Source organism: Schistocerca gregaria, chromosome X (genome assembly GCF_023897955.1).
Source record: "Schistocerca gregaria isolate iqSchGreg1 chromosome X, iqSchGreg1.2, whole genome shotgun sequence".
Taxonomy (NCBI): Eukaryota; Metazoa; Arthropoda; class Insecta; order Orthoptera; family Acrididae; genus Schistocerca; species Schistocerca gregaria.
The window spans coordinates 95,517,074-95,530,319 of NC_064931.1; the positions used below are offsets into that span (position 1 = coordinate 95,517,074).

The 13,246-nt window shown below is 45.4% G+C and overlaps 1 protein-coding gene across 1 annotated transcript in view; it reads right to left on the reverse strand.

The window, feature by feature from the left end:
• Nucleotides 1–13,246, reverse strand: part of LOC126298816 (neurogenic locus protein delta) — a 1,242,617-nt gene that overhangs the window by 132,912 nt on the left and 1,096,459 nt on the right. The gene's annotated exons all lie outside the window — the stretch shown is intronic.

The window sequence follows — 13,246 nt, forward strand, 5'->3', positions numbered from 1 at the left end:
CCGTTCCCTTATTACCACCTGTGATGCAGCGAGGTCGCATAATCGTCCCGAAAGACTGTTTTTATTGTCTGTGCGGTGGCTAAGAAACGTACTACAGGACATTCGCTACGTCATTTAGTATATCAGCCGTTTGTTCTAAATGATGGTCTTCACGGTTAGTACAGAGGCGTGTATGACATTGTAACTACAATGTGGCACGATGCAACACATTTCCCATAACAGATTTACACATCTCAGTGAACAAGTGAAGCTAACCAGAATTCGCCAACCCCTGAGTGTACATAATTTGTTGTAAAGAACCTCACAAGAAAATTTATATAGGCACACCATTCATTGGACCAGAGTCCGTAGCACGGTAACGATTCTGGACTGCCACTCTCGACTGTGGTGCACCTCATCATGTTGAAACTACATCACTGCTCGATTAAGCAGTAGCACATGTTTCAGAAACGCTGAGAGTTTATCTTGAAGATACTATAAGTGAACTGCTGCAGTTAGATTCCTGCCAAAAAATAGGAAACAAATGAGGCTATCACCCAGGATTCCACACAATACGTGATCATCATGGTGTAGTTACAGGTGATAAGACGTCGGTCGGCGTCTCTCCAGGTAGCGTTCGCGATACAGGCGTTGCGCCACTAAAGGATTTATTTCTGTATTCCATCTTAAAGCCGTGATCACTCCAAATACTAGTCACTGGATTACATAGTGAGTAAATGAATAATCTACGCATCGCGACCTGAGACAATAAGGAAGTATGCAGAGCTACGAATAAATAAGGTGGTTGTAATTCAATTTTCGCTGCGTGAGCCAGTACAGACGGAAAAGTACACTCCTGGAAATGGAAAAAAGAACACATTGACACCGGTGTGTCAGACCCACCATACTTGCTCCGAATACTGCGAGAGGGCTGTACAAGCAATGATCACACGCACGGCACAGCGGACACACCAGGAACCGCGGTGTTGGCCGTCGAATGGCGCTAGCTGCGCACCATTTGTGCACCGCCACCGTCAGTGTCAGCCAGTTTGCCGTGGCATACGGAGCTCCATCGCAGTCTTTAACACTGGTAGCATGCCGTGACAGCGTGGACGTGAACCGTATGTGCAGTTGACGGACTTTGAGCGAGGGCGTATAGTGGGCATGCGGGAGGCCGGGTGGACGTACCGCCGAATTGCTCAACACGTGGGGCGTGAGGTCTCCACAGTACATCGATGTTGTCGCCAGTGGTCGGCGGAAGGTGCACGTGCCCGTCGACCTGGGACCGGACCGCAGCGACGCACGGATGCACGCAAAGACCGTAGGATCCTACGCAGTGCCGTAGGGGACCGCACCGCCACTTCCCAGCAAATTAGGGACACTGTTGCTCCTGGAGTATCGGCGAGGACCATTCGCAACCGTCTCCATGAAGCTGGGCTACGGTCCCGCACACCGTTAGGCCGTCTTCCGCTCACGCCCCAACATCGTGCAGCCCGCCTCCAGTGGTGTCGCGACAGGCGTGAATGGAGGGACGAATGGAGACGTGTCGTCTTCAGCGATGAGAGTCGCTTCTGCCTTGGTGCCAATGATGGTCGTATGCGTGTTTGGCGCCGTGCAGGTGAGCGCCACAATCAGGACTGCATACGACCGAGGCACACAGGGCCAACACCCGGCATCATGGTGTGGGGAGCGATCTCCTACACTGGCCGTACACCTCTGGTGATCGTCGAGGGGACACTGAATAGTGCACGGTACATCGAAACCGTCATCGAACCCATCGTTCTACCATTCCTAGACCGGTAAGGGAACTTGCTGTTCCAACAGGACAATGCACGTCCGCATGTATCCCATGCCACCCATCGTGCTCTAGAAGTGTAAGTCAACTACCCTGGCCAGCAAGATCTCCGGATCTGTCCCCCATTGAGCATGTTTGGGACTGGATGAAGCGTCGTCTCACGCGGTCTGCACGTCCAGCACGAACGCTGGTCCAACTGAGGCGCCAGGTGGAAATGGCATGGCAAGCCGTTCCACAGGACTACATCCAGCATCTCTACGATCGTCTCCATGGGAGAATAGCAGCCTGCATTGCTGCGAAAGGTGGATATACACTGTACTAGTGCCGACATTGTGCATGCTCTGTTGCCTGTGTCTATGTGCCTGTGGTTCTGTCAGTGTGATCATGTGATGTATCTGACCCCAGGAATGTGTCAATAAAGTTTCCCCTTCCTGGGACAATGAATTCACGGTGTTCTTATTTCAATTTCCAGGAGTGTATTAACTGTATGGGCACTCAAGTTTGTAAGAATGATGTTAATACTGTGCGCTCGAGGAAATGCGTTGTTAGCGGTGTTAGTGTCACAACGCGTTAGGCGCCGGTACTTGTACGGCGTCGTAGTGATAAAACACAAGCAACTGTGTGTATTACCGTTGCAGACACTGGACATGGGTGTTGACGAGGTGAGCAGGGCTTTAGTCGTAAAGTTGTTTACCAAAATAATAGAAGTACTGCTGCTGCCCTTCGTGAGGATCGACGCATTCAGGGCAGTTCGTAGGGCGCATGCTGTCAATGTTAAATAGGCCAAATTTATGCACCTTTATCTCTGAAACCAATGCAGATAACAATCTAAATTTTTACAGATAACTTATCCATTTTAAATTCGGGCGTTTACTGGTAATAGTAAACTTGTTGTTTCATTTAATAACTTATTATTAAACAGACGAGGAACTCTACGTGAAATAACCCTAGAAAACAATGTGGGACGTACTACGAACGCATCCGTTAGGACAGTACGGCGAAACTTGGCGTTGATGGGTTATGGCAGCAGACGAACGGCGCGATTGCTTTTGCTGACAGCAGACATCGCCTTCAGCACTTCTTCTGGGCTCGTGACCATGTCGGTCGGACTTTATACGACTGGAAAACGCGGGCCTGGTCAGATGAGTCCCAATTTCAGTCGGTAAGAGCTGATGGTGGGGCTCGATTATGGCGGAGAATAAACCAAGTTACGGACCCAAGTTGTCAACAAGGCACTGTGTAGGTTGGTGGTGGTTCCATAATGGTGTGGACTGTGTTTATATGGAACTGACTGGTCCTCTGGTCCAACTGAACCGATCGTTAATTGGAAATTGTTACGTTCGGCTACCTGGAGATCATTTGCAGCCATTCATGGACTTCATTTTCCGAAATATGTCACTGGACCACAGCTGTTAGCGATTGGATTGAGGAACATTCTGGACAATTCAGAGCAATAATATCGCCACCCACATCGCCCGATATGAATCCCGTCGAACATTTATGGGACGTAATCAAGAGGTTAGTTCGTGCACAGAATCTTGCACCGGCAATTCTTTCGCATTTATGGACGGCTGTAGAGGCAGCATGACTCATTATTTGTGCAGGGGAATTCCAACGGCTTGTTGATTCCATGCCACGCCGGACTGCTGCACTACACCGGGCAGAAGGAGGTCCGACATGATATTAGGAAGCTTCCCATAACTTCTGTCATCTCAGTGAATGTCTACTGAAGCAGAATTAAGAGATAAGATATAAAATCAGCAGAGATATAATTTTTTTAAACTCATGTCACTTCTTATTGTGAGTATTTGTACATGTGAGACCATGGATTCATACATATTCACATCACTCCCAGGATTCCCCCATCAGTAGATATAGCCTGTCACGAAGTTTCTGGTAGCTGCCACATATAGTTTTTGATATGCAGGCACATAAAGTATAAAAACGTCATTTTGAGAAAATCTCGTTTAAGTGATAAAAACTCACTCATATTTTTAAATTAAGACTCAAAAGCATCCATCAGCATATTCAGCATCATCTTCTCTGGTACCCTCCACCTCTAAAAACTTCCTCCTTCCCGCTGATTATGCTACTTTGGTGGTGAACTCGGCTTCACGCTGTGCCTCAGCATGTCTCGACTTGCCTGATGATTTTAACCTCTTTACAGTATGGCAGCCTGGGGTGATGTTAAGATGGGCTAGATCACTGTCTTATTTTCCACATGTTTCCATCATTAAAGATTAACACTACGCCACTAACTCCACGTTTCAGTGTATTTAACTCTACAAACACATTTTGGGAACTCTTGGGCACTCTTGTCCGGATAATATTATTGAAAGGCTAATTGGGATTCTGAATCCGCCCAGTAGACGCTTTTGGAGGAGGTATGGGTGAGCTAGGTTCCTATAAATTCACTTGGTGGCTTCCATAACAGATTCAGGAACAGAGTTCTTGTGTTCCAAATCCACTCCTGAAACTTCAGCATTCCGGAATTTACATCACGATTAAGATACAGTTGGGCAAATTGAATGTATCGGTCTTCTGTCATTTGAGAATTTGTATAACTATGAGGCCAGTATGGCTCTCTTCATATTTTTATAAATCATACCCGTAATTCCTGATGGCTATTTCATAATACTGCTGAAGCTGACGTATTGCTTTATCACTCAGTCTACCCCTCAGCGGCTTGCCATCTGACAAGGTCGTTGTGCGAAGAGTTGGTTCTAATTTTCTGAGGCGTGTGCTAATCCTCTTTAGTACGAGCCCACTTTCCTTTATCTCCATATTTCCATATGGATTTGAGTCAACTGCACATATAGATGTTCCAGAATCGCGTACAAAGAGATGCATCCCAAAAATTAGGTAGTTTCAGATATATTCATATTGTTGTTGTGGTCTTCAGTCCTGAGACTGGTTTGATGCAGCTCTCCATGCTACTCTATCCTGTGCAAGGTTCCTCATCTCGCAGAACCCACTGCAACCCACATCCTTCTGAATCTGCTTAGTGTAGTCATCTCTTGGTCTCCCTCTATGATTTTTACCCTCCACGTTGCCCTCCAATAGTAAATTGGTGATCCCTTGATGCCTCAGAACATGTCCTACCAACCGATCCCTTCTTCTGGTCAAGTTGTGCCACAAACTTCTCTTCTCCCCAATCCTATTCAATACTTCCTCATTAGTTATGTGATCTACCATCTAATCTTCAGCATTCTTCTGTAGCACCACATTTCGAAAGCTTCTATTCTCTTCTTGTTCAAACTATTTATCGTCCATGTTTCACTTCCATACATGGCTATACTCCATACAAATACTTTCAGAAAAGACTTCCTGACACTTAAATCTATACTCGATGTTAACAAATTTCTCTTCTTCAGAAACGCTTTCCTTGCCACTGCCAGTCTACATTTTATATCCTCTCTTCTTCGACCATCATCAGTTATTTTGCTCCCCAAATAGCAAAATTCCTTTACTACTTTAAGTGTCTCATTTCCTAATCTAATTCCCTTAGCATCACTCGACTTAATTCGACTACATTTCATTATCCTCGTTTTGCTTTTGTTGATGTTCACCTTATATCCTCCTTTCAAGACACTATCCATTCCGTTCAACTGCTCTTCCAAGTCCTTTGCTGTCTCTGACAGAATTACGATGTCATCGGCGAACCTCAAAGTTTTTATTTCTTCTCCATGGATTTTAATACCTACTCCAAATTTTTCTTTCGTTTCCTTTACTGCTTGCTCAATATACAGATTGAATAACATCGGGGAGAGACTACAACCCTGTCTCACTCCCTTCCCAACCACTGCTTCCCTTTCATGTCCCTCGACTCTTACAACTGCCATCTGGTTTCTTTTGTAATATAATTAAAAATAAATTACTTCTAAAAGTCAAAGATAAGTTGTTTACCATTTTGTGCAGGAAAGAGTGAAGAATATTGTAGGATTTGTTTTGTAAAATGTCAAAAATTCTGATTTTTTGTCTGCAAACTCCCCTTAAAGGAGGTCATATTTCCTCACCAAGGTTGAAGAACATGATTCGGAAATTCGAATTATCTGACGATTTGGGAGTTGCTCCTGAGAGAAGCCGACTGCCAATTGTGCCACAGATTGTTGAAGAAGCTACTGTTGCCGTGGTTGAGAATGCTGAACGATTTGTGCGATTTACAAGCAGTGAATGAACTCTGTTTCAAGATGGCCACCGTGTCGGTAGAGCTTTAACGGAATCCACTAACTTTCGCGCTCGGTTGACGTGTGCATGTAGTGCCATTGATACCGCTGTGAGTGCAGTTCGTCCGGTTGATATTGTAATCATAAAAGACATTCGACGCGCAAGTCGTCGAAGTGGCGTCAAATCGAAAGACTTGCACCCGGCGAACGGTCTACCCGACGGGAGGCCCTAGTCAAACGACATAGAAGGTGTGTAAATACTCTTCGTGATGCCGCCTGTGTGTAATAGTTGTTACTCCGCGGCCCGGGTCGTAGCGTCCCACGTCACTTTGCGCTTCTGTTTGCGAAAAGTCAGCGAGGCTTACATCAGCAGCAGCGGCAGTTTCTGTACTAGCTGCCACACCTCCGGCCACCGGGAACATCGGCATCAGCGGCGGAGGCAGCGTGTGACATCGGCAGAAACAGTAGACCCATCAACAACAACGCCATCTCTAAGTGGGTAGCGACAAGCAAAGTAGCAACAGGGCCGCGAAACGTCATTCAACAGGGGTGTGACTTTTTGTGCCCTGTAATTGCTTTTTCTATGCCAAAGTCAGATAGACTAGAAACTGACTATGTTTTAGAAAATTATGAGTGATTTTTTTCTCCCAACACCTCACATTGTGGAGAATTTGGGACGCCCACTTTGTGTCACTCTGATCGCGCTGTCTCCATACCAGAGTGAAAGCTTGGATACTGGATAAAACTACTTGGCCTGTGCTGGCGACAGCCGCCGCTAGTCCTTTTAGCGACAGCGGAACACCAAAAACAGTAATCACGGTTACTTCAGAAGGAAAACAGGATGAGAGCACAACGAGCAGCAGAAAAACAAGTGCTATAAAACGAAGTACATCTGCTGAAATGGAGTCGTCCGTGAAACCTTCAGATGCGTCGACTACGGAAAAGATCGCCGTTTATACGGAGCTTCATAACGAACTGAGGCATAAAAGAACCTCAACAGCTATACTAGCAACAATGAAAAACAAAATTTGGGTGCTCGTCATCACTCAAGCAAAATCAAAAGGACAGAATGAGGAGTTAAGAAAATGAGCGTTTACGTAAAGAATTAGCTAATGCCAATGCACCAGATGCAGTGGAATGAATTCATCGTCTAGGATCAGAAATAAACGAGTTCAAAACTAGAAAATCAAAGATTAGAAAGTTGGTCAACTCCGCTGTCCTTTGCGACAGTTACGGCCACTGGCCCAGCATCAAAACCGGAGACCAAAGTAGAAGTACCAATACAGCCAGCCAAATCAAAGAAGTCGAGTGTTTTCTTCAAATCGGAAGACAATCAAGACGCCAAGGCCATACGTGAAACAATCAATAAAAATAATCTGTCCGATACAAGACAAAGTTATATTATATGCAATCAGATCCACAGCAAATACAGTCGTCTCAGAAACGGAAACACAAAACAGATAAAAGGAAAATCATAAACAAGACATGCAACTAAAAGATATTAAATGTGAAGAGTCGAGGAAATTCTGACCTCTCCTTACAGCGTATCAAGTCTCATTTTAAGGAAGAATTTTACCAGGAAGTCAAAATAAAGTTAAAAACAGCCCAAAAGGTAAACGAACAGTTAATAACGTCCTGGAAGTCACTCCAAGGGTTCTTTTTCTGCTGCTGCAAAGGGAAAGAGTCTATATTTAGTTCGAGTCCTTATACATCGGAGATTTTGTCGTTGTTCAGAAATGCTTTAATTGCCGGGGCCGAGGTCATCCGCCAAAACGTTGCTGTTAAGAACCAGTCTGTGGGAAATATGTGAAGACAGGGCACAAGAAGTCAGAATGAAGAGAGGAAGACACAGCTGGATGTTTATATACCGTGCAAATAAAGGCAACAAGACATTTCATGAGGCAGGGGGACATGACTGCCCTTCCTACATGCAATTGTACGAGAGGTAAATAGAGCGCACAGAATATGGCATTACCTATAACGTTCACTAACATGAAGTGTGGTTACATCGGTCAGACACTGAAGCACAGAATATGGCATTACCTATAACGTTCACTAACATGAAGTGTGGATACATCGGTCAGACACTGAAGCCCTTCTTAAATACATGTATTTATAAGCAAATAAATAATAAATAAGTGCATTAACTGTCACGACAACTAAACATTTCATTGGTCCACCATTCGAAAAGTCGGGAAGCAGTAGAGCAATCTATAGTGCTGTTCTACGCTGTCGTGGATGCATATGGTCATCACATTGAGCAACGTTTGTAACGTGTAAGATAAATATGGGACGTAATTAAGAAATGTTAGGCTTTCATGAGGAAACTAAAATGTGTGTCTTGGAATGGTTTATTCGTTGCTTCTCTTCCACATATCCTTAAAAACGTTTCCACGGAGTTCAGTGTTCTAAGATCACGCTGCCAAGTAGCATTGCAGTGAACTGTTGTTGTAGCGCCAATGAGACGCGCTTTTAACTATTTAGTTCTGTCAGACAAAAATCCATAAGTTTTGCTGGCTCTCACTCGAGACTGGCTACGAGTAGCAACGGCCTCACGTTCTCTTGACACTGACTGCACTTCTACATGTACATCTACATCCATACTCTGCTGACCATTCTGAAGTTCACCGTAAGAGGTTTCACGCATTAGTATTTCCTCCCATTACATTCGTATATGGAGCGCAGAGAGAATGACTGTAATTGGTCTCACCTTGTCTTCACAGTTCGTGTGGAAGCAGTACGTAGAGGGCTACAGTATCCCTCACCGTTTCTTGTAGATCCGCAAGTAGGCTTTCATAGGATAGTTGGCGTCACTCTTCAAGGTTGTTAACTATTTGCGTGACGCTCTCCCATGATTCAAACTGACCTGGGCCATTTGTGAAGCACGAGCTGAAAAGTAATGCCATCGAATTTTTTATTTTGTTCTCAATATGCGTTGAACTGTCACATGTCGCGCATTTTACTCTGTCGACCTCACCACTTCGCTGAGTCAAGTTGCGCTAGTGTGTGTAACGTGGCGGTGCTCAACTTAAGTATGTTTTGGGGTGAGAGACCCACAGAAAACGGAAAGCACGAATTCAAAAATGTCCAAATGTGTGTGAAATCTTATGGGACTTAACTGCTAAGGTCATCAGTCCCTAAGCGTACACACTACTTCACCTAAATTATCCTAAGGACAAACACACACACCCATACCCGAGGGAGGACTCGAACCTTCGCCGGGATCAGCCGCATAGTCCATGACTGCAGCGCCTTACACCTCTCGGCTAATCCCGCACGGCAAAGCACGAATTAGAAGAGTTTGTCCACACACGAAGCGCCCTCTTCCTCAACATGACAAACCAGGCTACTCACGAGCGCTGCGACATCTGGAACAATTCGAAACCTTTGGTTCACTGTCATCGATCATCCTCCATACAGTCCCGACTTGGCCACACCCCATTTTCATCTATTTCCGAAACTTAAACAGCACCTTCGAAGACTTCACTTTGATAGTGATAAAGTGATGCGAGCAGAGGTGAGTCTGAGCCTCCATCACCACAAAACTGGTCGCTCGTTGGAAGAATTGTGTTCGTAGCCAGGGTGTCTATGTTGAGAAATAAATATGTAGACACGATGAATAAAGATGTAGAATGGTACTAATAACGTTTGTTTTGTTTTAAAAAAGGTAGAAGTGCTTCCACATAAGAACTCGTAGGCATTACTTCTCAGCACACTGTCCTACATTCATTAATCCCTGTTAGCCCTGTTCGGTGTGGATCCCACACATACCCTTGAACAATATTCTAGGATGGATGGTATGAATGTTTGCTAAATTGTCTCCTTAGTATAGTATCTAATTCTGGTACAAAAAGATCCACCCCATGCAGTGTACGTACCCTGTCGCGTACACTACTGGCCATTAAAATTGCTACACCACCAAGATGACACGCTACAGACGTGAAAGTTAACCGACAGGAAGAAGATGCTGTGATGTGCAAATGATTAGCTTTACATAGCATTCACACAAGGTTGGCACCGGTGGCGACACCTACAACGTGCTGACATGAGGAAAGTTTCCAACCGATTTCTCATACACAAACAGTAGTTGACCGGCGTTGCCTGGTGAAACGTTGTTGTGATGCATCGTGTAACGAGGAGAAATGGGTACCATCACGTTTCCGAATTTGATAAAGGTCGGATTGTGGCCTATCGCGGTTGCGGTTTATCCGATCGCGACATTGCTGCTCCCGTTGGTCGAGATCCGATGACTATCAGCAGAATATGAAATCGGTGGGTTCAGGAGAGTTATACGGAACGCTGTGCTGGATCCCATCGGCCTCATATCACTAAAAATCGAGATGACAGGCATCTTATCCTCATGGCTGTAATGCATCGTGCAGCCACGTGCCGATCCCTGACTGAACAGATGGGACGTTTGCAGGACAACAACCATCTGCACGAACAGTTCGACGGCGTTTACAGTACCATGGACTATCAACTCGGAGACCATGGCTGCGGTTACCCTTGACGCTGCATCACCGGCAGGAGCGCCTGCGATGGTGTACTCAACGACGAACGTGGGTGCACGGGTGGCAACACGTCATTTTTTTTTCAGATGAATCCAGGTTCTGTTTACATCATTATGTTGGTCACATCCGTGTTTGGCGACATCGCGGTGAACGCATATTGAAAGCGTGTATTCGTCATCGCTATATTGGCGTATCACCCGGCGTGATGTTGTGGCGTGCCATTGGTTACACGTCTCGGTCACCTCTTGTTCGCATTGACGGCACTTTGAACAGTAATCGTTACATTTCAGATGTGTTACGACTCGTGGCTCTACACTTCATTCGATCCCTGCGAAACCCTACATTTCAGCAGGATAATGCACGACCGCATGTTACAGATCCTTTACGGGCTTTTCTGAATACAAAAATGGCTCTGAGCACTATGGGACTTAACATCTGTGGTCATAAGTCCCCTAGAACTTAGAACTACTTAAACCTAACTAACCTAAGGACATCACACACATCCATGCCCGAGGCAGGATTCGAACCTGCGACTGTAGCGGTCACGCGGTTCCAGTCTGAAGCGCCTAGAACCGCAGGCCACACCGGCCGGCTTTTCTGGATACAGAAAATGTTCGAATGTTGCCCTGGCCAGCACATTCTCCAGATCTCTCACCAACTGAAAACGTCTGGTCAATGGCGGCCGAGCAACTAGCTCGTCACACTACTCCAGTCACTACTCTTGATGAACTGCGGTATCGTGTTGAAGTTGCGTGGGCAGCTGTACCTGTACACGCCATCCAAGCTCTGACTCAATGCCCAAGCGTATCAAGGCCGTTATTACGGCTAGAGGTGGTAGTTCTGGGTACTGATTTCTCAGGATCTATGCACCCAAATTGCGTGAAAATGTAATCACATATCAGTTCCAGTATAGTATATTTGTCCAATGAATACCCGTTTATCATCTGCATTTCTTCTTGGTGTAGCAATTTTAATGGCCAGTTGTGTATATACGTAGATAAGGGCTTTCCAATGCCTGATGTCGTACGTGTCTCTGATTCAACTAAAGCGCTAAGGAGGGTATAAATCATTGACAGGATGTTGGAACGTAAAGCGACTTTGACAGTAAGTTAACTTTTCTTAAATAATTTTCGGCAATGGAACACTTACTGTGCAGTGGGTAAGCCACCTACATCACACTTTACGTGTTATGGAAAGAGAAAGTAGCCTCTTCGAAATGTCGGCCTCACACGGCGCTCTTATGTGGCAAAAAACCCGTAAAGATGTTATTGCATTGAAAAAAACTGCGGGAACTTTTGTAGACGTTCCCTGCCTCCGTCGTGATCTGATTTTGCGAGTGCCAGTAATCCAACCCGGAAATTCAGTTAACTCTACAGAACGTAATCATAAATGGATAAGATTTTTACGGAGAGTAGCTAGCTGCACTGAACAGAGGTGTATCTGCTTAAGGTGCAATTAGAATGAGCGGACGCTCGCTCGAGTAACTCGGCCTTGGCGCTACCGCAACATTTACATTCGTCAGCGTTGACTCAGGAAGAGCGATTTCACGCGCCTGTGAGAAGGATGAAAACGCCGATTGTTTTATTCATAGCGGAGAACAGATTTTACTCTCACTACTTATTAAATATGCGCGTTTACAGATAAATGTGACAGCTATATTGATTGTCACTCTCTATTTCCACATGACCGAGCGAGTTGGCGCAGTGGTTAGACACTGGACTCGCATTCGGGAGGACGACGGTTCAATCCCGCGTCCGGCCATCCTGTTTTAGGTTTTCCGTGATTTCCCTAAATCGCTCCAGGCAGATGCCGGGATGGTTCCTTTGAAAGAGCACGGCCGACTTCCGGAATCCGATGAGACCGATGACCTCGATGTCTGGTCTCCTTCCCCAAAGAACCCAACCCCAACCTCTCTGTTTCCACCTTTAACCAAATGCGCTGTATGCCAATCACTGGCCAATGTAGGATAGTGGGTTGGAAACAGGGACCGCAGTCGAGTGGGTTTCAAATCTCCACCACCACGCTTTAAGTTTACTGCTGTTCCCAGAAACTGCTTCAGCTAAAAGCTGCGGTGGTTCCTTTATTAACTTTATTCGTCCAAGAATCATCTCATAATGACACAGGACTTGTCAAGATGATCCAGTGTCAAACAATAGGCCAAAACGTAACACACAGCATACAGAATGTGCTTTAAGATAGTAGGGCAGGTATCGTCCGGGGATAGGACAAGTGATCGGCCGTGGGCTAGATTAAGGAACCATCACTGCTTTGACTCAGCGAGCCAGGAAAACCACAGGAAACCCAAATCAGGATGGCTGGACAGAGCACCTCCATCCTCCCTAATATGGGTTCAGTGTCTTAATAGCTACAGTTTCATTCGGTAATTCTCTATCATATAATGTTTCTTCATTTACATATAAAGAAATTGCAACCAATATATTTAGCCTCGCCCAAATAATCTCTATTGACGTCGAAGTCATCAGTAGCTGAACGCAGAATCAGTATGAAGAAAATTTAGTCAAACTGAAACGCAGATGCTCAAGTCAGGGAAGCGAGCAAGCATTTATGGAGACCAATGTTCAATAGATTCGAGTCGATGAGCGATGCATATGTTTACGGTGAAGGAAACAAACACCGGGTAATAAATCGGCGAAGGGGTAGTGTGAGCAACGAAACATGTATTCGATGTATCAACATGGTCACCAGCTAGTACTGATTTGCGAATGGCCCTGATGACGTAAGCACGAAATGCACTGTCGTCACTTGAGATAAGTGAATACTGAGCAGCAGCTAAG